Consider the following 24,716-nt stretch of genomic DNA (forward strand, 5'->3'; position numbering starts at 1 on the left):
TGAACTTTGAGTTACTGTGCAATTTTTTTTTTCATGCTGTCATTTGTAATATGTTTTGTGAGAATCCTTGGGATTAAAGTTTTGGTTGCAAAAGAAAAAAAGAAAAGAAAAGAATCCGCCTGCCAATGCAGGGGACACAGGTTCAAGCCCTGGTCCGGGAAGATCCCAGGTGCTGCAGATCAACTAAGCCCGTGGGCCACAACTACTGAGCCTGCACTCTAGATCCTGGGAGCCAGAACTACTGAGCCCCCGTGCCACAACTACAGAAGCCCACACGCAACGACGACCCAACGCAGCAAGAAAAAAAAGACGATACTGGCCAGGTGATCAAGGGTAAAATCGTTTGTCATAAGTCCCGTTGATGGTGTGTATCCTTGATGTGACCTGAGGAAAATGGCATTTTTATCTCTGTCTGGGTCTTCCGCCCCAAACCCCATAACTCCAGACCAACCATAAGAAAACATCCGAAAACAAACAGACAAACAAATTGAGGGACAAAATACCTGACCAGTCCTCCTCAAAACTTTCAAGGTATCAAAACCCAGCGACGTCTGAGAAATGTCACAGCCCAGAGGAGACTGGGACAGAAAAAGGATGTTAGGGGAACACTAGGGAAATGCTAATAAAGTTTGGACTTTAGTTAATAACAATGTATCCATCTTGGTTCCTTAGTTGGATAAACATGTCGTACTAAGGTACTAACCAGTTGGAAATAGGGGTACTGGGTCAGGGTCCACGGCACTCTGTACACTCTGTACAGATCTTTGCAACTTTTTTGTAACTCTAAGCTCTAAAATTAAGCGAGTACTGAACAGAGCTAAGAATGTTATTTCCCTGATTTGAACATGCCTGAGTTTCTTTTCATGGTCACATTTTTGCTATCTGGATGTGTCTTGGCATCAGTAGCAAAGGAGAGTTGCCAGCCCCTGGGAAGATGTGGGTGGTTTGCAGGTGGCTTGCTCTGGAGCTGAAGACCACGGTGGGAAGTCTGCAGCCTCGGGCTGCACTTAGAACCATGGGAGGGGATGGGCCAGCTCAGTTAGGGATGGAACCTATAAATAAAACTTTTTTCTTTTCCGTTATGGCTTATCACAGGATACTGAATATAGTTCCCTGTGCTAGACAGTAGGACGTTGTAGTTTATCCATCCTATATTTAATAGTTTGCATCTGCTAACCCCAAACTCCCAATCCAACCCTCCCTCACTGTTTCTCCCCCTTGGCAACCACAAGTCTGTTCTCTATGTCTGTGAGTCTGTTTTTGTTTTGTGGACGAGTTCATTTGTGTCGTATTTTAGATTTCACATATAAGTGAGATCATATGATATTTGTCTTTCTCTTCTGACTTACTTCACTTAGTATGATCATCTCTAGGTCCATCCACGTTGCTGCAAATAGCATTATTTCATTCTTTTTATGGCTGAATAATATTCCATTGTATATATGTACCACATCTTCTTTATCCATTCATCCATCAGTGGACATTTAGGTAGCTTCCATGTCTTGGCTACTGTAAATAGTGCTGCAATGAACATTGGGGTGCGTGTATCTTTTCTTTCTTTCTTCCTTCTTTCTTCCTTTCTTCTTTTCTTTCTCTCTCTCTCTTTCTCTCTTTCTTCCTTTTTTTCTCTCTCTCTTTCTTTCTTTTTTCTTTCTTCTTTTATTGTCACACGGCATGTGAGATCTTAGTTCCCTGACCAGAAATGGAACCCATGCCCCCTGCACTGAAAGCGCGGAGTCTTAACCACTGGGCAACCAGGGAAATCCCAGGGGTGTATGTATAGTTTTGAATTAGAGTTTTCTCCGGATCTATGCCCAGGAGTGGAATTGTGGGACCCTATGGCAGCTGTATCTGTTCCTGCACGCCTCACATCAACCACCTGCACTCCAATCCTTGCTCTCAACGTCATCTTCGGGGAACCCAACCTGCGACAGGGACCTTGACAAGAAGAAATGGCTCAGGGAAAAGCTACCTGCACAGGGAGGAGATAGAGGCCATCGCCCCTGGGGTGCGGCGGGGACAGTGGGCACAGAAATTTGTCATTTCACCCACCCCCGATACTCATCTCAGCCCTCCTGGCTGCCCCACTCTAGGTCACCTCGGGATACAGAGGTGACCCGGTTAGAGTCCCTGCCTGTGCAGGAATCTGGGGGCACCAGCGGGTCTGAATAATATTAGTGCAGGGTATCCCCCATGGCACTGGGTTTATTCGGAGCGGGTCATCCTCTGCTGAGGGCCTCTCCTGGTCACTGTGTGGGGTTTAGCAGCATCCCTGGCCGCACCCATTTGATTCCAGGGTCCCCTCCCCCCCAGTTGTGACAACCACAGATTTTCCACACACATCACGGAAGAACTGGGTGAGGCGGGGGCAGGATGGCTCTGGGCGAGGACAGCTGTGTTGAAGCAACCAGCCTGGCCCAGGGCAAGGTCTGTCCCAATCCCGTCAGCGCCTGAATTTAGAACTGCCCCTTTCCTCTCCCACCTCCCTTGCCCTGCAGTGGTCTCCGAGACATCATCCCCATGTAATAAATCACACCTTCTCAGTTTACTGTTTGCTGCCCTCGCTAGAACGTGAGCTCTTTGAGGACAGGGATGCTGTTATGTCCCCAGCACCTAGAATAGTGTCTGCTCTGTAGTAGATGCTTCATAAATACTTGCTGAATAAAGGAGTTGAATACAGGGATAAGTGGATGAATGAATGAAGGTTACAATGGAAGGAGGGGGGAGATTCCCTTTCTGGCTCTCGGGGGTTGGGAGATCAAGTGAAAGATCTGTTCTAAATAGGCTGACCAGCCTTCTGGGGTCCCCTGGGACTGAGGGTTTCCCCAGAATTCCAGCGCTCAAACCTGAGCGGTCCTGGGCAAACTGGGGGCGGGTGTTGGTCACCCTATCTAAACACAGTAACAATTCCAGCTGCAATAGCAATGGCCAATGACCTCTACGGTCTTATTGACCATGCACAGTTCTCTACCTGGCAGGGAAGGGTGGGCCGGGATTGGAATTCTGGTGATCCAGGGCGGGTGAGGGCACACCCCGGGCTTGTGGAGTGGAGTCCAGGAAGGTTCTGGAGGAAGTGACAGTGACACAGGAGGGAGGGAGGAGTCTAAGGAAGAACGTCCCACATGACAACATGTGCCAATGGCCCTGGGCCCAAGGTCACACCTGACCAGGGCTTGCTTTTTTTTATTTTCTAATTTACTTTTTCCCACATGGATATGCAATTGTCCTAATGCCATTTATTGAAAACTCCTTAATTTCCCCACTTTCTATCATATCAAGTTCTCATATATCTGTTTCTGGACCTTTATTCTATACCATAGAGCTATACGTCCCATCCTTGCACCACTAGGGCTGTTTCATCACTATAACTTTATTTATCCATTTTTTTGGCCGTGCCGTGCGGCATGTGGGATCTTATTTCCCTGACCAGTGATCGAACCCGCGTCCCCTGCAGTGGAAGCTCGGAGTCTTAATCACTGGACCTCCAGGGAAGTCCCCAGGGCTTGCTTTGACATCCATGGAATGGTGGCAGGTGGGCACAGGGAGCAGCTGTCTGTGAGCCATCCTGTGTAGAAATGCAGGGTGGAGGGGAGGACAGGTGGAGCTGGAGGGGGAGAAGCGGAGGAGGGAGGGAGGAAGGGAGGGAGGCCGGGTGAGAGACAGACAGAGAGTTTCCTGAGACAATAGCTCTGGCCGTGTCCTAGGGCATGAAAGCTGAAAATAGCTCCTAGTGCCGGGAGCCTTGGAGCCGGAGCCTGGGAGCCACGGTGACTGGCTCTCCTCCCTGGTGTGTGTGTGTTGCAGCGGGGGGGTGGGGGGGTTGGCTCTGGGCTTCTCAGGCTGGGAATGGGGTGCACAGAGCAGGGACGGAGCAGGGACCCTTCTCTCTGGGACCTCGTGGGCCATCCTCAGCTCACAAAGCTGAGCCACTCCTGGCCCTACGAGTGGGGGGCTTATCCTCCCTGTCCCCTGGATCATACCCCCTCACACACAACTTCCCCATGTGTGTTCCCAGCAACCAAGAGAATCTGTTTTTAAAAGATTTGGGGGAGGGGGGTAACCATACAAACAAGAGCAGAATGGATACTTTTTCAGAATATGAATGGCTCTGTGTAAGCCCACCCCCAGGGTAACCACAGTCCTGACCTCTAACACTCTTGACGAGTCAGCCTTGGTCTGGGCTTGCGGACCCACGGAAGCTTCCTCATCCCCTCCTTCAGATCCCGACTCTCCCTCGGCGTCTTTGTGAGAAGCACCCGGGGAAGTGGGACTGCTAGGCTGTACTGCTGCTAGAACTCCACCTGGGCTCCACCAGGCTCCAGCCCCCTGCCCTGTCCACCTAACTGATCCTGAGGCACCTCAACTGGTAGGAGCAGCATCACCTTCCCTCCTGGGACTTGTGACACTTAAGGGAGACCCCGAAAGACAAGCCTTTGGCTCCCTGGCTGGCAAAGAGCAGGTACTCAATTGTCATAAGTGTCCGTATCAGTGAGGGTTCTCCAGACAAACAGAATCCATACGGGGTGTGTGTGTATATACACACACACGTACATATGTACAAGCATACAAAAATATACAGCTGTGTACATATGCAGTATGCGTACACACATATACACATATAGTATATACAATAAACACATACATATATACACACATAAAATGCAGTTTGTATATATACAGTATGTATACACACATATACACATAATATATACAATACACACATACATATACACTATACATACACACATATAAAATGCATAGTTTGTATATATACAGTATGTACACATACGTATAACATATGCAATATACACACCTAGGTACATATATATCATACATATATACACACATACAAAGATATTTAGGTGTGCATATAGACAGTATACATACATACACATATAATATATGCAATACATACACGTACATACATATAGACACACATATACACCTACATATAAAAGCATATAGCATAAAAATATATATGTACTGTATATAGAAATTCATCGTATATATACATACATATATCATATATATAAGATATATACACATACATATATACAATGTATACACACACACACACACCTATATGTAAATATGCGCATGGACATACACATATAAATTCATACGCAAGTGTGTATATAATAGTATATTCATATATACATATAATACCTAGAAACATATACACATGCAGGTATACAACAGATATACACACCTATATATAAATATACACTGTATACATACATACATACAGTGTACATACACTGTCTATATACACACACCCATAAATCAATATATGGGTGTGTGTATATATACAGCACGTTCACATTTATAATATGTATACTATATATATATATACACATACATACATGTATACAATATATACACACAAATATATAGGCTTGTATGTATACTGTATATAGTACTTACACATATACTACAAACGCACGCACATATAAACATATGTGTATACATATATATAATATGTATACACACATATACAAATTAATAGGCTTGTATATATTCAGTATTTTTACATATATAGTTTTGTTTTAAGGAGTTGACTCATGTGACCGTGAGGCAGGCAAGTCAGGGCAGGACTCTGGGCTGGAGACACAGGGAAGAGCTGATGTGCCAAGGCCATTGGAGGAACAGTTCCCTCTTTCTACGGAACCTCATTTTTCTCTCCAGTCCTTCAACTGATGGACGAGGCCCACCCACGCCACGGCATTGACAATCTCCTTTATGCAAAGTGGTCCAATTTCAGTGTTCATCTCTTCTGAAAAATACCTTCCTGGCCACATCTGGAATAATGTTTGTGGTTGCCGGGGCCCCACGCAGTGCGCACATGAGATTAACCATCCCCGTGGCGATGACACTTTATTTTCTCCCTTGACCATTGTCACTACTATTCCAATTAAAATGGCAGCGCCATGAGGGCAGGGCATTTCCTTTTTTGCTAGTACTGAGCGTCCAGGTCTGGTGCCTAGCATAGGCTAAATACACAGCATTTTTGTGAACAGAAGCCAGGATTCCGGCTGCCATATTTAATGAGGAATTATAGTCTTATTATTGGGGGGGAGGTGTCACGGTACGTCAAGGGCGGGAGTCGAACCCGCCACCCCAGGCCCCGAGGGGTCTCCCCGGGTCTCCACTTCGGGCCGGTGGGTGTGGCCGGGGGCAGCTGAAGACGTGCGTGCGTGCTTGCGTGCGTACGTGCGTGCGTGCGTGCGTGCGTGCGAGGGGGCGGGTCCACGGGGCGGGAGGCGCTCGCCGCGAGTGAGTGGTTCAGCTGGCCCCCGGCTCATTGTGCTTGCCTCACGCCGGCCCCAGTTGGCAGCAGCGCTGGAGGCCCCGGGCCTGTGACCACAAAGAGGGAGCCGGGGGCCGGACGGGAGCAGGCCGCCGGCGGCGGCGGCGGCGGCGGCGGCGGCGGCGGCGGCGGCGCGGCGGCGGCGCCGGCTGAGGCCCAGGCCAGGCTCCCTCCCCTCAGCCTCCCGCCCGCCCGCCTGTCCCGCCCCCGCCGGCGGCGCCCCGCCCCTCCCCCAACCGCCAGACTAGCCTGGTGCGGGGGCCGCGCGCGAAAACGTGGGGGAGAAGCTGAGGCTGGAGTCGCCCGTGGTGGCCGAGCCCGCCGTCTACCCATGGCTGCTGCTGGTCTACGTGAGTGCCGCCCGTCCCCTCTTCCTGGACCTCCACCTCTCTTCCCCCAGGGCGCGCGCTGAGCCCACCGAGAAACGGAGCGACTCGAGTCGCCAGACCCTCTTTGGAGCCCCCCTTCCCGCCCTGCCTGCTTCTCCGCGGCCGTTTCCAGCCCCCGTGCGCAGGGTGGGCAGAGGGGAGCCGGGGCCGGCCGGGGGCACAGACTCGGCCGCGGGGACCCCGCGCTTCCGAGGGTCGCCCGAGCCGGTCTGCCGTTGGCCCTGTAGGGCTGGGGACCCCGGTCCCCCCCCACCGGCCTGAACTGCTGGCGGGCTTGCCCTTCCGTACTTTATGATCTGACACGTCGGGTTTCTTTTTCCTGGCCAGCTTTACCATTACCTGCCCAGCTTTCCCAGCATCCCCTGATAATGTGTTAGATATTCAAGTTTTAGGGCCCGGTCCCAGCCCTATGGAATCAGCAACTCTGGTGGGGCTCAGTGATCTCTGTTACAACAGACCCTCCAGATGATTTTTATTCACCTTAAAGTTTGAAAATATCTGCATTGTCAGCTGGCCAAAGCATCCACCAGCAGGTGAAGGGGAGTGGCGCCTGGAAAAGATAGGGACTAGCCAAGGTAAGTACAGTAGCATTTGCCATGGTAGTAATGGAGAATGCCTTTTCTCCACTGGTTGGCACAGACTAGTAGTATCTGGGAGCAGTGGCAGGGTTATTTCGGATGCTTTACATTGCAATGTAGAGTGACCGCTGTCCTGGTTTGCCAGGGACTTCCCCTGTGTGAGCACTTAAAATCTCATCCTGGCAAACCCCTTAGCCTTGGGTTTGAAAAACTTAGGGAATAACATGAAATTTAGGGGAAACATGATCTAGGTTTTGGGCAAGTCACAAGTGCTAATTAAAGCTAAGCAAGTATGGACAACATCTAGCCTCCTTTACCCCTTTGCGGGGAGGTAAATCTTGATTGGGTGAGAGGACTTATTGTTAAGAGATCTTTGTAGAAACATCCCCTTCTGCTTAGTCCGCTGGTTCTCGGTTCTGGCTAGACATTGGCATCGTCTGAGGAGAGTTAAAATGATTGTATTGGTCTAGCATGACCAACCGTCGGTGTGAGGGTTTTTAAAAAGTGCTTCAGAGGATTCTAATGTGCAGCCAAATTTAGGTGCCACTGCTTAAGCTTTTGAACCGCTGCTACGTATTTTCACCTCATCTTGCTGTGAGAATATCCAACTGTAGTTGAGGTTTGTTTTTTTTTCTTTTTCTTTTTTTAACTGTCTTATTATAAGATTTACTGTCTTAAATAAGATTGAATGTACAGAAACTCCTGCTAGTCCATCTGGTATAGCTGGATACCCGGAGTAATATCGTTAAGATATGTACCATTTAAGTATTGTGACTGGCCTTTTAAAAATTAACATATGCATTAAATTAGTATTGATAGTATAGATCTCTTTCGAAGTTGTCATGTTGGGGAGCTATACCTCTAATCTGCTGCCATTGCTAAATATCTGGACACCTCTTATTAGGAATTGCTTTAAAAAATCTTTAGGGATTAAAACCAAGATTGCTGTATTATTTGTACTGGGACCACAAAAACCTCACGAAGTTCCCCTGCTGTACCTTCTACCCCCATCTCTAACCCTTGGCAACTTCTAATCTGTTCTCCATCTCCACAGTTTTGTTATTTTAAGAATAATATGTAAACATAATCATGAATTACTTAATCTTCGGAGATTGGCTTTTAAAAAATTTTCCCTCGGCATCATTCCCTTGAAGTTCATTTCAATTTTTGCATATATTAATAATTTGTTCCTTGTTGTTGCTCGGTAGTATTCTATCATAAGATTTTATCACAATTTGTTTCAACATTCACCCATTGAAAGACATTTGGGTAGTTGCCAGTTTTCGGCTATTAGAAATAAAACTGCTATGAACATTTATGTGTAAGTTTCTGTGGGAACTTCATTAAGTTTTTGTTTCTTTTGGATAAATGCTCAAGAGTACAATTACTGCATTGTAGGGTGAATCTACTTTTAGGATTAAAAGAGACTGTCAAGCTGTTTCTCAGAGTGGCTAAACCATTTTATTTTCCCACCAGTGATGTGATATAATTTTTCTACGTACTCGCTAGCATTTGATGTTGTCACTATACTTTAATTTTAGTTATTCTCTGATATCTCATTATGGTCTTAATTTGCATTTCCCTGACGGCTAACGATGTTGAACATCTTTTCATGTGCTTCTTTGCCATGTGTATATTCTCTTCCATGAAATGTCTGTTCCTGTCTTCTGACTATTTTCTAGTTGGATTTTTTTAAGTTGTTTGGAGAGTTCTTTGTATATTATAGATACAAGTCATTTGTCTCCTATGGGGTTTTCAAATATGTTTTCCCACTGTGTAATTTGAGTTTTCATCCACTTAAAAGGATCTTCTATGAAGCATTTTTAACTTATTTTGATGAGATCCAATTTATCAGTTTTTGCTTTTATTGATCATACTTTCGGTGTCAAGTCTAAGAATTATTCACCTAGTTCTAGATGCCAAAGATTTTCTCCTATTTTTTTTTTCTAAAACTGTCCTGCTTTTACATTTAAGATTATGATCCACTTTGATTTAATTTTTGTGTAAGATGTGTAAGGTTTAGGTTAAGGTTCATTGTTTGTTTGTTTGTTTTTGTCGAGGGATGTCCAACTGTTTCAGTACCATTTTTTGAAAAGTCTATTCTTCCCTGATAGCTTTTGCACTGCTGTCAAAACCAAGTTAAATGTATTTGTGTCGGTCTATTTCTGGGTTCTCTGTTCCATTCCATTGATCTGTGTATCTACCCTCCATCATTATGGCGAAATCTTGAAATTGGGTAGATTAATTCCTCCCATTTTAATCTTCCTTTACAAATTGTTTTAGCTATTCTTCAGCCTCTTCCTACCATATAAATCTTAGAATAAGCTTGTCTATATCCACAAAAACCTTGAGGGCATTTTAAGAGTAATTGTGTTAAGCCTGTTAACTTGGGGAGAATTGACATCTTTATTATGTTGTGTTTTCTAATCCATGAACAAGGTATGTCTCCCTATTTGTTTGGGACTTTTAAAATTTTCTTCATCAGCATTTTGTAATTTTCAGTATAGAGGTCCTATAAATGTCTTATTGGGCTTCTATTTAAGTATTTATTTAGGTCAGTTGTAAATGGCATCACATATTTTTATTTAAGCTTCTACACATTTGTTATTAATATGTAATTTGATAAAATTGTGTGGATCTTGTACTCTAAAACATTTACAAACGAATATTATTTCTCAAGCTTTTTGTGGATTCCTTGGTATTTTCTCCATTTAGATTATCATCTCATCTTCAGATATAGACAGTTTTAGTTTTCCTTATTCAATATAATAGGATATATTACTATTCAACATTCAGTAGGATATATTCCTTCCTATTCAACATAGTAGGAATAGTTCTTTCATCTTTTAAATAAACTTTTTAAAAATTTAACTGTTAAATTTATCTATTTATTTATTTTTGCTTTATTTTCTTACTAGAACCTCCAGTAATATATTTAATAAAAGTGGTGAGAGCAGATATCGGTGCCTTGTTTCTGATCTTACAGAGAAAGCGTTCAGTCTTTCACAGTTAAATATAATGTCGGTATAGGTTGTTTGTAGATCATCTTTATGAGTTTCAGTATGTTCCTTTTCTATTCCTAGTTTGCTTGGAGTTTTTTTTCTTCTTTTTTTAAAATCATGAATGGGATTGGATTTTATCAAATGCTTTCTCTGCATTAATGATTAGGATCACATGACTTTTCCCCCTTAATCTGTTGGATATGGTAGATTACATTGTTTGATTTTCAAATATTTAACCAACTTTGCATAACTGGAATAAATACCGCTTGGTCATGGTATATTATTCTTTTTATATATTTCTGGATTTAATTTGCTAATATTTGGCTGAGGATTTTTACAGCCAATTTCATAAAAAATACTGGGCTGTAGTTTTCTTCTTTCTATACTGTCCCAGTCTGGTTTTGGTATCAAGGTAATACTGGCTTCATAAAATTAATTAGGAACTGTTCCCTCTACTTCCGTTTCTTATCAAGTCATGTAAAATTGGTGTTAATGCTTTAAGTCTTGGGTAAAAGTGAAACATCTAAGCCTGAATATTTCTTTTGGGAGTTTTTAAATGAAAAATCAGTGTTTCTCATAGTTACAGGAAAATTGAGATTGTCTCTTTCATCTTGGCTGAGTTTTGGTAGTTTTGGGTGTAGACGCATTGGTCCATTTCATCCACAGTTTTGAATTTATAGTGTAGACTTGTTCATAATAACGTGTCCCTTATTAACCTGCAGGATATGTCATGGTATCCCTGGTTGCATTTCTGATATCTGTGATTTGTGCCATCTCTCTTTTTATCTTTATCAGTCTTGCTACATCTTTCTTGATTAGATTGTTTATTTTGAAGAACCAGGCTTTTGTTTCATTGATTTCCTCCCCCCCCCCATTTTCCTGTTTTTAGTTTCATGGATTTTTGTTTCATCTTTATTATTTCCTTCTTTCTGCTTGTTTAGTGTTTTTTCCTCTTCCGTTTTTACTATTTTAATATAGAAAATTAGACTATTTCTTTGAAATATTTTCTTTCCCAATTTAGTGCTATAAACTTGCCTTTCAGCATTGCTTTCACTTCATTCCACAAACGTTGATCTGTTATATCTCCATTTTCTTTTATTCTATGCATTTAAAATTTTTTCCTTGACTTTTTACCCATGAGTTATTTGGAATTGTGATGTTTAGTTTTCATGTGATTGAAGATTTTCCTGTTGTCTTTCTGTTATTGATTTCTAGTCTGGTTCCATTATGGCTAGAGAACATACTCTCTCTGATTTTAATTCTTTTAAATCTGCTAATGTTTTTTTATCACCCAGTGTATGGTATATGAGTGAATGTTCCATGGACACTTGAATATGTATTCTGCTTTTATTGAGTGTGTTCTTTAAATGTCAGTTATATCCTGTTGATTGATGATGTTTTCAGTTCTTCCATACCCTTGCTGATTTTTCTCTCTGGGAGTTCTATAAATTGCTGTGTTGAAGTCTCAAATAATAATTGTGGATTTGAAATTTTCTCCTTTTACCTTTTTCAGTGTTTGCTTCATGTGTTTTGAAGTTCTGTTGTTTGGTGCACACGCATTTAGTATCACTAGGTCATCTAGGTGGATTATTCCTGTTATCTTTATGTAATGACCCTCTTTGCCCCTAATAATTTCCTTTGCTCTGAAATCTACTTTATCTGATATTAATATAGCCATTTCTGCTTTTTCTGATGAATGTTCACATGATATACCTTTTTCATCCTTTTACTCTGAACTACCAATATCATGATGTTTAAAGTAAGCTTCTTATAGACAGTATATAGTTGGATCATGCTTGTGATTTTTTCATCTACTCTTCCAATGTCTGTCTTTGACTTGGCTATTTAGATCATTTACAGTTAATGTAACGATTGCTATGTTAAAGATGAGGTCTAGCATTTTATTTTTTTTATGTTTATTTTTTATTTTATTTTTTTCACACACACACACACTGTATTTTATTTTTACAAGAGATAAATAGACTGACAACAAGCATTCTACATGGATGACCACAACAAAAGCAACAATGATTGCAATTACCAAACATGAAACACACTCATGCTATGTCATAATATTGACATTCAGTCCAGTAATCCTCCACTGTAACAGCTCCTTTACTTTGCAGTGAAAATTGATTTGTATATTCTTTGCCTCTGAGTCCTTGTGAGATTTTTTTTTTAATTCAGACGGAAAGTCACAAAAATTATACTCATCCTCATCAGTTCACTCAGTCCCATGTAATTAAATTTTTTTTCATCTTGATCTTTTGTTAGCACTTTTATGAGTTCATCAGTTTTTCATTAGAGTTCTGAAAATGCTTATTCATTCAGTTCAGTAGTACAGTCAGTTACCAGAAACCTGTACTTGTCAGAGTCTTTTCCATGAATTTCTTGAAGATGAAACCCTTTTATAGGAACATATTTGCCAAAGCATCAGAGTACACCCAGAACTGTCTGTAAATGAGAAAAGACTTAAAAATGACCACAGTTAAAGATTTGATGAAAGTTCATAATAATGCAGTTGACAAGAAAATTAGTTATTTCTGAGATATACATTTTAAAGTAATAACTAGGATTATTACTTATAACATTATACCAGAACATATAAGATTTTTAGAAATTTCATGTAATGTCTGAAACATTTATATTAACATATTTCCATACATATTTCAATACAAATACAAATATAAGATTTTTAGAAATTTCATGTAATGTCTGAAACATTTATATTAACATATTTCCATACAAATAACCCAATGAAAGTTTAGTATTAGTTGTTTTGTTTGTTTGTTTTTTTATACTGCAGGTTCTTATTAGGCATCAATTTTATACACATCAGTGTATACATGTCAATCCCAATCGCCCAATTCAGCACACCACCATCCCCACCCCACCGCAGTTTACCATTTTATTTTTTGTTTTGTCTTTTACCTCAGTTTCTCAATCCTGTGTTTCTCTTATTTTGCCTTCTTGTGGGTTACTTAAACATTTTTTAATAAGTCCATTTTAATCTAATTTATTTATAATCGTTTGTGGATACTGTTTGTATAGTTTTCTTAGTGGTTGCTTTTGGCATTACACTATACATATGTAACTTATCATAGCCTACTGGAATCAGTGGTTTATTACTTCAAGTGAAGTTTCAAAATTTTACTTCCATTTAGGTCTCTTAATAGTCCCCAGTTTTAAAGTATGATTTTCTGTAGTATTTCCTTTATATACATTGAGAACCACATCAGATGGTGTCATAATTTTTGCTTTGACCATCAGAGGGAATTTAAGAAACTCATGAGGCTAATGATAGTCTCTTATATTTATCCCACTTGTTTTCACCCATTCCATTGTTCCCCTTTTCTTTCTGAAGTTGCCAGTCTTCTGTTATTTTTTTTTATGTTTGCATAACAGTAGGTGATATCTGGGCTTTCCAGTGCCATTGGATATGAGTTTCAGGAAACACTGAGCCTGGCTCACTTAATGCTACTGAGTTGGAGGGTTTGTATACGTTGGGCCTGTTGGCACAGCAGATGCTAGCAGATTAGACTAATGCTGATGGGACTAGTGCCACAGGAGGATGCATTCCCATTCAGGCTATGCTGCTGCTACAGTAGATCAAATCCCCCTCTACCCCAAGTGTGGGGCAGTGACCTGCTGCTGTCACTGCTTCTTTATTAGGCTGCTTTCGCCTCAGGTGTGTGGTGGGATCCCTTGGAAGCTGCTGCTGCTGTCAATCACAGGGTTAAATTCATTTTAGAAATACTTAAATATAAATATATAGCCTGGCTCTTGTAGGACCTCTGTATTTGTTTTTTTATTGCTTTCATACGAATTACCACAAATTGAGTGACTCAAAACATCGTAAATTTATTACCTTACAAGTCTGACATTGGTCTCAATTGAGTAAAGTAAAAGTGTTGGCAGGATCGACAGATGAATGGATAAAGCTGTGGCACGTATATACAATGGAATATTACTCAGCCATAAAAAGAAATGAAATTGAGTTATTTGTAGTGAGGGGGATTGACCTAGAGACTGTCATACAGAGTGAAGTAAGTCAGAAAGAGAAAAACAAATACCGTATGCTAACACATATATATGGAATCTAAAAAAAAAAGAAAAAAATGGTTATGAAGAACCTAGGGGCAGGACAGGAATAAAGACTCAGCCATAGAGAATGGACTTGAGGACACAGGGAGGGGGAAGGGTAATCTGGGATGAAGTGAGAGAGTGGCATGGACATATATATACTACCAAATGTAAAATAAATAGCTAGTGGGAAGCAGCCACAAAGCACAGGGAGTGGAATCCTGCAGTGTTTGCTGATGGGTCATTTTGGAAGAGCTGACTTTCAGTCTGAAGCTCTGCCTGTTTGCATCTGAAGAATCTGCATTTAAGGAGAGGGTGTATGAGGAAGGGGGTGTATGAGGGACAAAGGTGTCCTGGGTGCAGATGAGCCAGGACCTGACCAGCTGCCTTTTGGGTCCTCTGGTCCCATCTCTTGGTCTGTGCCTCATCTGCATCATCACTGTCCCCGCTGGCACCCCTGGGGTGTTGTTGTCTGAGTGAGATTTCCCTGGTGCCCCTGCTCTCCTCCCCTCCTCCTGCTGGTTGGGGAGGGAACTGCTTGTTGTGTGGTCTGTACTCCTGAGGCACGAAGGACCCTGTAGCATGGACCTGCAGAGTGTGGGATGTGGTCCCAAGAGCATGGGGCCCACATAGGACACAACATCGGGGCATGACCAGTATTAGGGCTGCCTCATCACTGACAGGGAATGTTGTCCAGATCGTGCTCGGGAGGGTGTGGTGGGTGGCCTGGGACCCTAGAGGCCCCATTCCTATCCTGGAGCTTGGAGAGTGCATCCCCATGGGCTCCAGATTCACCCCATATCTCAGCCATATCCCTCTGTCCTGTCTTTGAACTCAGGAAAACGAGTTCTCTTGTCCACAACATAGGCCTGGTCCTGTTGGTATTAGGATTCTTTAAGTTAGGCATCCTGGGATAGCTCTTTTTAGGCCTGAGAAGGAACAACTCAGGAGTGTACAACAATTTCAGATGAAACTAATATTCAATGACTATCTCTAACTACTCGGTTGTTGACTTCTATTAGTCATTATTCTCCTGGTTTTAGCTCTGATGTGGGGATTACAGAGGAGTCAACATTTAAATCTTCATAATCTGTGTATTTGTAGCTTCAGTATCATTACTGACCCATAGTTTTTTATGGTTTGGGAAGAGTTATTGATTTCATGTGTCATGTAAAGGATTCACAATGATGATAGGGCAATTAAGATTACAATAATGGCTAGTAAATTGTTCACATTTTCTCTACCTGTGCATCTATTGTATGCAAGTGAGTTAGTTTAGATGTCAATATTAGTGAAATGATATAGAGGACTAGAGAACTTATTTTAAAAATCACTATTCATGTGTGATGATGAAAATGTAAAAGTTCTTCCATAATCGGTGATGTTGTATCTTGAGAGCCTAGATGAAAGTGATATGCCTTAGTAATATACAGGATTTTAGCCTATGATTTAACTTTGACAAAGCTACATCACTTTTTACTTTTATCTCATTTATTGAGAAAGACATAATTGTTATGGTGTTGGCTTGAAACTGGTTGAAAAGGACTTGAGTCCTTCCTTATTTCACATTTACATAGGTAGGATCTTGAAACATAGGATATGGTGGAGGGCATTCGTGTAACCATTCTAGGTTAGGAGTAGCAATTTCCACTGCTAAGACTTCTTGTTTAGATGCAAATGCTTTTCAAAGTATGAAGATTATTAGCATTACTGCTGCTACGGAGATGAATGAGCCTAAAGATAAAATATTTCATGTTGTGTGTGCCTCAGGGTACTCAGACTAACGTAGTGACATCCCTGAGAGGCCAAGAAAGTGCTGCAGGAAGTCATATTTACTACTACAAATATACTTGTGAAGTGAATTTTTGCTCATGCTGAGTTAACTGTATAACCTGAGAATAGTGGGAATCAGTGTAGGAAGCCTCCTATAATAGTGAAGACTGCTCCCATGGACATTAGGTCACGGAAGTGTGCTACTACATAGTATGTATCCTGGAGGACAATGTCTGGGGATGAGTTGGCTAAGATGATTCCTGTCAAACCACCTACTGTAAAAAGAAAAACTAAAGCCTAAAACTCATAGTATAGTGGGAGGTCATATAATATTACCTCCGTGAACAGTTGCTAACCAGGGACTTCCCTGGTGACGCAGTGGTTATGAATTCGCCTGCCAATGCAGGGGACATGGGTTCGAGCCCTCGTCTGGGAAGATGACGCATGGCGCGGAGCAAAAAGCCCATGCACCACAACTACTGAGCTGCCCTCTAGAGCCTGCAAGCCACAACTACTGAAGCCCACGCGCCTAGAGGCCGTGCTCTGCAACAAGAGAAGCCACTGCAATGAAAAGGCCGTGCACCGCAACCAGAGAAAGCCCACGTGCAGCAACCAAGACCCAACGCAGCCAAAAAAAAAAAGAAACGAGAAAGAAAACTTAAATAAAGAGTTGCTAATCAGCTAGATACTTTTACTCCTGTAGGGATAGAAGTAATTACGGTAGCTGATGCAAAGTATGCTCCTGAGTCGACAGCTATCCCTATGGTAAACATATGATGGGCCCACAAGAGAAATCCTAAAAAGCCAGTGGACGTGACTCATACTAGTCCCAAATAGCTGAAAGGCACTTTTTGTCCTAAATAGTATGTAATGATATGTGAGATTATAACAAAGCCTGGTAGGCCATGAATACAGACTTCAGGGTGACCAAAGAGTCAGAATAGGTGTTGGTATAGGATTCAGTCTCCTCCTGCAGGGTCAAAGAAAGTAGTGTTTAGATTTCTGTCTCTTAACAATATGGCAATTCTGGCTGCTCAGACTGAGAGTGGTAATTATAGTAATATGGCTATAGTTGGGAAAGATTAAACAAATACTGGTGTTTGGTATTGGGATATGACTGATAGTTTTGTATTAAAGACTATAGTAATAAAAGTAATAGCACCAAGCATTGAAGAGACACCTGCTAAATGTAAGGAGAAAATGGTTAGATCGACAGAGGCTCCTTCATGGGCCAGATTGCAGGCTAGAGCTGAATATAGGGTTCCACTTGTACCAGAACCAGCTTCTACTATTGGTGATATGAGTAAGAGTAAGAATGATGGGGGAAGTAGTCAAAAGTTTATATGATGTACTGGGGGAAATGCTACCTCAGGTGCCCCAGTTATTAGTGGCCCAAGTCAGTTTTCAAATTCTGAAATCATAATGGGTACAACTATAAAGAAAATTATTACAAGTGCAGGGACTGTTATGACTACCTTACAGATTTGGGCATCTCCAAGTAGCGCTCCAGGTTAGCATAGGTCAGCCAGGATTAATATACTTAAGGCGCTGCCTGCTACTCCAGCTCAAGCACCAAATAGTAAAGATAAAATGCCGATATCTTTGTGATTTGTTGAAAATAATCAGCAGTGTATGAACAGAGGTAAAATGACTGAGCTAGCATTCGACTGTAAATCTAAAGACAGAGATTGAGCCCTCTTTCTGGCAAACCCTGTGGTGAATCAACAGATTGAATTGTAACTTGAGAGAAGCAGCTTCAATTCTGCCGGTGATTTTCCTGCCTTTTTTTTTCTTCTTTTTTCTTTCCCAAAGGGAGGAGAAGTAGATTGAAGCCAGTTGACTAGAGGATTTGCCTGTTAACTAAAATTTCCTGGGGTTAAAACTCATCAATCTCGTAAGGATTTGGCTTAATTACAGTGTTTGCTTTGCATTCAATTGATATAGGAGAAAGTCCTGCAGTCCTTATTTTTAGAAATTAAGTAAATTGTACTTGTTTAGGGTTTTGAAAGCTCTTGGTCTAAGCTAACCTAAATTCCTAGTCCAGCACTGATAGGATGGGTGTTATGGGTAGTAATCGTGTGGCTATTATGATGAGTAATGATAGGAAAGTTATTTGATTTGTATGTTCAAATTGTTGTACTTTTGTGTTGTTTAATGAAGGGAATATAGTTAGTGATGTGGGTTATGTTAGCTGCAAGTAGAAATATATGCTGAGGACTGCTGTGATGGCTATTAGTGTTGGTAGAATGATGTTATCATTTTTGTTATCTCTTGGATAATTATTCATTTGGGTCAAAACCCTGATAATGGTGGGCGACCTCCTAATGACACTATAATGCTGAGGATAAGGATCCTGATGGGAGGTGTTTTATCTCATGTGTGTGATAATGATACCCTTGTAGTACATCTGGGTATAAATAGGAAGAAGATAGTGTTGTTATGATATAAATTAGTATGTTTAGGATTGTTATACTTGGAATATACATTATAATAGCTGTTATTCATCCTATATGGGCAACTGATGAGGAGGCTGTAATTTTTTCCAGGTGAGTATGGCTAAGTCTGCCTCAGCGTCCAACTATGATTTATAATATCACTATGATTAACAGTATGTTTAGGTTGATGGATGGTGACATGTGGTATAAAACTGATAGGGGTGCAATTTTGTCATGTTGATAGCATCAGGCCTGCTGTTCATGGAATGCCTTGAGTTACTTCGGGCACTCAGAAGTGAAATGGGGAATGTCCTACTTTTGTGACAAGGACGATTGTCATGATAGTGGATGCTGCTGGATTAAAGATTTTTGTAATCCATTGTGTTCTTTGACCAGAGTATATTAGATTAATGATAATAGCCATTATAAGTAGTATTGATGTGGTGGATTGTTTTAGAAAATATTTGTTGGATGCTTCTGTAGCTTATGGGTTCATGTTTTTTATTAGAATGGGGATACCATTAACCAGTGTGAGCTTGTTATACAATTATATTTCCTGAAATAATGGTCAGTAGAATGATAGTAAAAAACAATGAGAGTTTATTAGTACAGGAAGGATATACAACAATATTTTGGGGGTATGGGCCTTGAAGCTTTCTTAGAGAACCTTACTATATAGCATTGTGGTGTAATGTGGTAGCATGGAGAATGTAAAATTCTTAGAAATAAGTTCAATTCCAGGAATAAGCGCATTTAAACCTCTATCATTTACTTTATCAAAGTAACTCTTTAGTCAAACATATTTCTTAAGTTTGCTGTGGGTTGCCTGGTATGATGACAGGTAGTGAAAACTCTCATATACATAGGGCTAATGTTAGTAGTAAAAAGATTTTTTATAAGAGATGTATACGTTGATCATATCAAAATTGTGGGTAGGATGCTCGAATTCATCGAAAGGAGATTGTTAGATGTGTTTTAATGATGACTTGGGCTGTATATAATTCTGGCACGTAGGGATTGTCGAATGCTCCTAAAAATAGAATGTTGTGGAAATGTTTATTATAAGGAAATTGACATATTCTCTAGGAAGGACGGGGTGAATGGGCCTGCTACATTTTCTACATTGAAGACATATACAGGTTTTGATTCTACTTCTGTTAAATCAAGTGGGGCTTCATTGGATTTCTGCTACTGCGGAGATAATCAAATTCTGGGTAGGGGTCAGGAGAAAATTAGTCATAGGTGTTCTTGTGTAATAATTACTGTTGAAAGTGTAAATGATCCATTTAGCATTAGGACTGAGAATAGAATAACTGCCAGCAAGACTTCATATGAGATTGTCTGTGCTACTGTCCGTAGAGCTCCAGTGAGTGAGTATTTTGAATCTGAAGCTCAACCAGATCAGAGGATGGAATAAATGGCTAGGCTTGATATGGCTAATATAAATAGTATGCCTACATTTATATCAATTAGTGGATAAGATATGGGAAGAGGAATTCATGTTGTGAGAGCCAGGGTTAAGGCTAGCATTGGGGCAATAATATATAAATTGATGATGTTGATGGTCATGGTGGTTCTTTAATAAATAATTTGAATGTCTCAGTAATGGGTTGTAATAATCCATAGGGGCTGATGACTTTTGGCCCTTTCTGGATTTGTATATAGCCTAGGATTCTCCATTTAGTTAATATGAGGAATGCTATGGTGAATTAAATTGGGTACTTTGTGAAAGAATGTTGATTATAAATATATTCTTAGGAAGAGAACTTGAACCACTGCAGATAAAGGTTTCAGTTTTACCTAATTACCGGGCTCTGCCACCGTAACAAACCCTGTTCTACAGTAGGGTATGTATAAATTAACTGAATGTAGATTATATCATCATTTAGTTTGAAGACATTTTGTAAAGTAAGCCGTATTGCTCTTGTCCTTTCATACTGGAAGAAATCTGCAATAGACAGAAACCAACCAGGATGACTCCAGTCTGAACTCAGATCACGTGAGACTTTAATCGTTGAACAAACAGACAATTAATAGCAGTTATACCATTGAAATGTCGTGATCCAGCATCAAGGTCATAAAACATATTGCTGATATGAACTCCAGAATACAATTACTCTGTTATCCCTAGTAAAACTTGTTCCGTTGATCAGTGGTTTAGAAGAACAGGTGATAAAGCATTTTGACTAGCTGGTCTAGATTTTAATCACTCAGAGGCAGTTTTATTCTCCAAAAAATAAATGGCGCACGGGCTCAAGGCACACCGGCTTCAGTACTTGTGGCACGCAGGCTCAGTAGTTGTGGCCCACTGGCTTAGTTTCTCCGTGGCACGTGGGAAATTCCTAGACCGGGGATCGAACAGGGTCCCCTGCATTGGCAGGCGAAATCCTAACCACTGCATCACCAGGGAAGTCCCAGAATCGCAGTCTCCCTTTTAATATACCTTAAGCCCAAAGAATCCATGGAAAATTGTTACAGAAAATAAGACAAAAAAATATTGTAAGGACTATAACAGAAGCATATAATACACAGTTCATATAGACACATCCCAAGCAGTTACAAAGTATATTAAAAGGGAGGCTGCGATTTTAAAAGAATAAGATAAATTATACCCACAAACTCCCAGTCTTTCCTGAAACATTGCAATCTGAAACCCTATTGTAGGAAGCAGAAGATTCCAGGAGACATTCTACAAATGAAGGACTCTAAACCCTGTGGTTGGAAAAGGAATTCTGGAAGGAAGGTATCCTCACCCAAGGAGAGCAGGTTCCTATACTTCTCTAACATCACACCCCTGTAGAATTCCCATTGATCTTGGTCCAGGCATTGTCACTCCTCTTGAGAGAAATCTATGGCCACATCCTGGAATGGCAGCAGTCCCTGAAATTAAAAGTACACATGCCATGTGGCCATGGGAAGAGTTCATAATGTGACCCAAGAAGAAAACAGCAAGTTAAGAGAACTGGTTTTAATTATAGAAGACTGTCTTCAATTATCCACTAATATATATATATTTACAAAGTAACTTTCTCTACCTTATTTGTAACTACAAGAAAAGAGTATGGCATGTGATCCACAAAACCAGTGTAGAGACTATACTTATCTGGAAAAGAAATGATAGAATGATGGTTTCAACACAGGCATATGCATTTTTGAGTGTTTTATTTATATCAAACTGGATAAAATGTGTGTATTTCTCAGACAGAAAAGACATGTCGAGGTAGAAATGTACCTTTCAACTATTCATGGGTACACAAGTACACTGGGGAGATTTTAAAAGTGCAGATCGTGATTCAGTAGGTCTGGTGGGCCTGAGTTCTGTTTTTTCCTCAAGCTCATTTTTAACTAGTGATGCCACAGTCTCTGATTCATTAACCACAGTTGGGAATAGCAGAGACATAATTAGAAAGGTAAAAATTCATATTTAACTTTGAACTTAAAGTGTTTTATGGATTTTACACCTTTAATAGAATAGTAAGCACAGCAGCAACAATCATTTGTGAATATTTACTATAGACTGTGTATCTTTCTTTCTTGTGTAGGATTCCAGGAAAAAGGCCTGGGCTGCGGCCACAGTGGGCGGGGCCCCCAGGCCGGGCCGCCCCTCCAGGACCCCCAGAAGGGCTCCTGGAGGCTCCAGGCGGCTTCTCCCCCGGCGCCGCCCTCCCTCCCGGAAGGCCTGGGGGCAGAGCGGTCCCACCTCCTCGCCCAGAACGGATCCCGCGTTTCCGCAGAGCTGGAACTCCCGGCTCGGGGTCTCTTCCCTCCGCCGTCACTGAAGTGCCCCGGAGCCCGAAGGGAGGGCGGCCTCACTGAGGCTGCCGGCTCTGGAGGGGCCCCGGCGGCCAAAGCCGCGACAGTCCTGGGGATCGCGGGCCGGGTAAGTGGGCGCCAACCCTCCTCCTGGTCTGGTGCCCGGGCGTCAGTGCAAGACCAGCTTCTGAGGGGCAGGGGTTCGCTGCCACCCGCCGCTGCTGTGCAGAAAGAGCGGCCCCCAGCGTTCTGGTCCCGGGGAACTTCGGTCCCTCCTCTCGCCCCTGCCCTCGGCCTGGCTCGCGGGGCCTGGTGGGCGTGGGGAGTGGGTCGGCCTGAGCGTCCTGAGGGGAAACGGGGAAAGGGAGGCGCAGGGTCCGGTTGGAGCGTCAGCGCCCCTCCTCCTGACTGCGGGGAAAGCAGCTGAAAACGCATCCCCAGGCTCGGAGGTCCCTTGTTCAGCCGAGTCTCTCTGCGCTCCTTCCTCCCTGAGCTAAAGTACTGGGGGGAGGGGACAGGGGAGGGGAATGGCGCAGGTAATGGGGAACATCAAAAGGTGATTGTTAACTAAGGAAAACCAGCTCTCCCAAGGTGAGGAATGTAGCGCTTTTCTTTGTATGGGAAGATGCAAGCGTCTGGGCTCACTGAAATCATTCCTTTGATATGCACCTCAGCTCGCTGGGGCCAGCATTCTGTATTTGCATATCCTGAGTTCCTCAGGGCCTGCTGGCTCACACTGGAGGGCTGCAAGTGCTGATGTCTGTGACATCCTTTTTTTACTGATATGGCAAGAAATATTCCATTTCTTACAGGCTTGAGGGGCAGAGAGTGAAAAAGAGTAGGAGAATCTCACTCAGCATGTAATTTGGCATATATATATATATATATATATATATATATATATATATATATATATAAATATTTATATTTAACTGTGCTAATAGAGACTCTCAATTCCAATCAATTTGTACTACTGCCCTCTATGTATTAATTTCATCAGTATCATATAAAAAATGCCTATAAAGTTGACATAATCCATTTAAACAGGATAATTATTTTTAAAGGAAACATAATAGAAATATAACAACAAAACCCTTACCACCAAAGGCTGTGTGTGGAACAACCTAAATATATGTTCCATTGTTAAAATATTGAAAGATGTATTCAGTAGAAATATCAACAAAATGAAAAATAATAAGGGCAGCGGAATGCTGAAATATTGTATCTTTATCATTAAAGTGGCAGAAAATCATTTATTAGTAGGCAGTGAGGGCAGAGGATGCCTGATTTTTATATCTTTTTCATATTTGTGCAGTTGTTTCAGCAAGTAACTTAAAGAAAAGATGGAAAAACAAGGAGGTTTGTGCCTGAGATCATGTTGATGTGAAACCAGGGATGGCCACCTTGTGCCAGGTGCGTGAAGTTTACCTGGCCAGGTAGACCGCAGAGCTCCTGAGAAGCCAGGGTTGGAATTCTTCTGCTGGTTGCCCCTTAGCTTCTGTGACTTGATTGATTTTGAGTCATGTTGGGGGATAGACCTGATCACAGGAAATGGGTGGAAATAGAGTGATTTGGGGAGCAGCTAACGACATTCATCACAGCTCATGGCCTGATTGAATTTTAAAAAACAGGAAAACAAATGCTTCTTATGGAATCAGAGAATGTGAGGGGTGGACAATCCCAGAAAATGAGAAACACCCATCCCATTTTCCAGATGAGAAAACAGAGGCCCAGCAAGGTGAAATCCCTCACCCAAGTTGCACCTCTCTCTCCTCCCCACTACATGGTTCATGAAAGTAGGACTCTTCCTGTCTTGATCACTGCTGAACTCCAAACAGGGCCAGGCATCTAGCAGCTGCTTCAAAAATTTTGGTTGGGCTTCCCTGGTGGTGCGGTGGTTGAGAATCTGCCTGCCAATGCAGGGGACACGGGTTCGAGCCCTGGTCTGGGAAGATCCCACATGCCGCAGAGCAACTCGGCCTGTGAGCCACAATTACTGAGCCTGCGTGTCTGGAGCCTGTGCTTGGCAACGAGAGGCCACGATAGTGAGAGGCCCGTGCACCGCGATGAAGAGTGGCCCCCGCTTGCCACAACTAGAGAAAGCCCTCGCACAGAAACGAAGACCCAACACAGCCATACATACATACATACATACATAAATAAAAAGAATGTAAGCAGACAAGAATAGCATTAAAAAAAAAATTTGGTTGACTGGATGAACAACGCTATTTCTTTCTTTCTCACTCTTATTCAGGACTGTGCCAAGAACTCCCCAGGTTGCAATGTAATTCGATAAATGTAAATATTAATTGAGTTTTGGTGTGATGAGGGCTTAGGCTTTGAAGGTTACAGATTTGGTTCAGATCCTGGTTCTGCCACTCAATAGCTGTTTGGCT

At 42.0% G+C, this 24,716-nt stretch overlaps 1 long non-coding RNA gene across 1 annotated transcript; it reads left to right on the forward strand.

Moving 5' to 3' along the window:
• The first annotated feature begins 20,962 nt into the window (after nucleotides 1-20,962).
• Nucleotides 20,963-23,778, forward strand: LOC309653994. The gene is made up of 3 exons (XR_014259708.1): nucleotides 20,963-21,333; nucleotides 22,110-22,447; nucleotides 23,636-23,778. It is a non-coding gene; the product is annotated as an uncharacterized lncRNA (long non-coding RNA).
• The last annotated feature ends 938 nt before the right edge of the window (nucleotides 23,779-24,716 follow it).

The sequence above is a fragment of the Balaenoptera physalus genome, assembly GCF_965194825.1.
Source record: "Balaenoptera physalus genome assembly, contig: HAP1_SCAFFOLD_1612, whole genome shotgun sequence".
Lineage (NCBI taxonomy): Eukaryota > Metazoa > Chordata > Mammalia > Artiodactyla > Balaenopteridae > Balaenoptera > Balaenoptera physalus.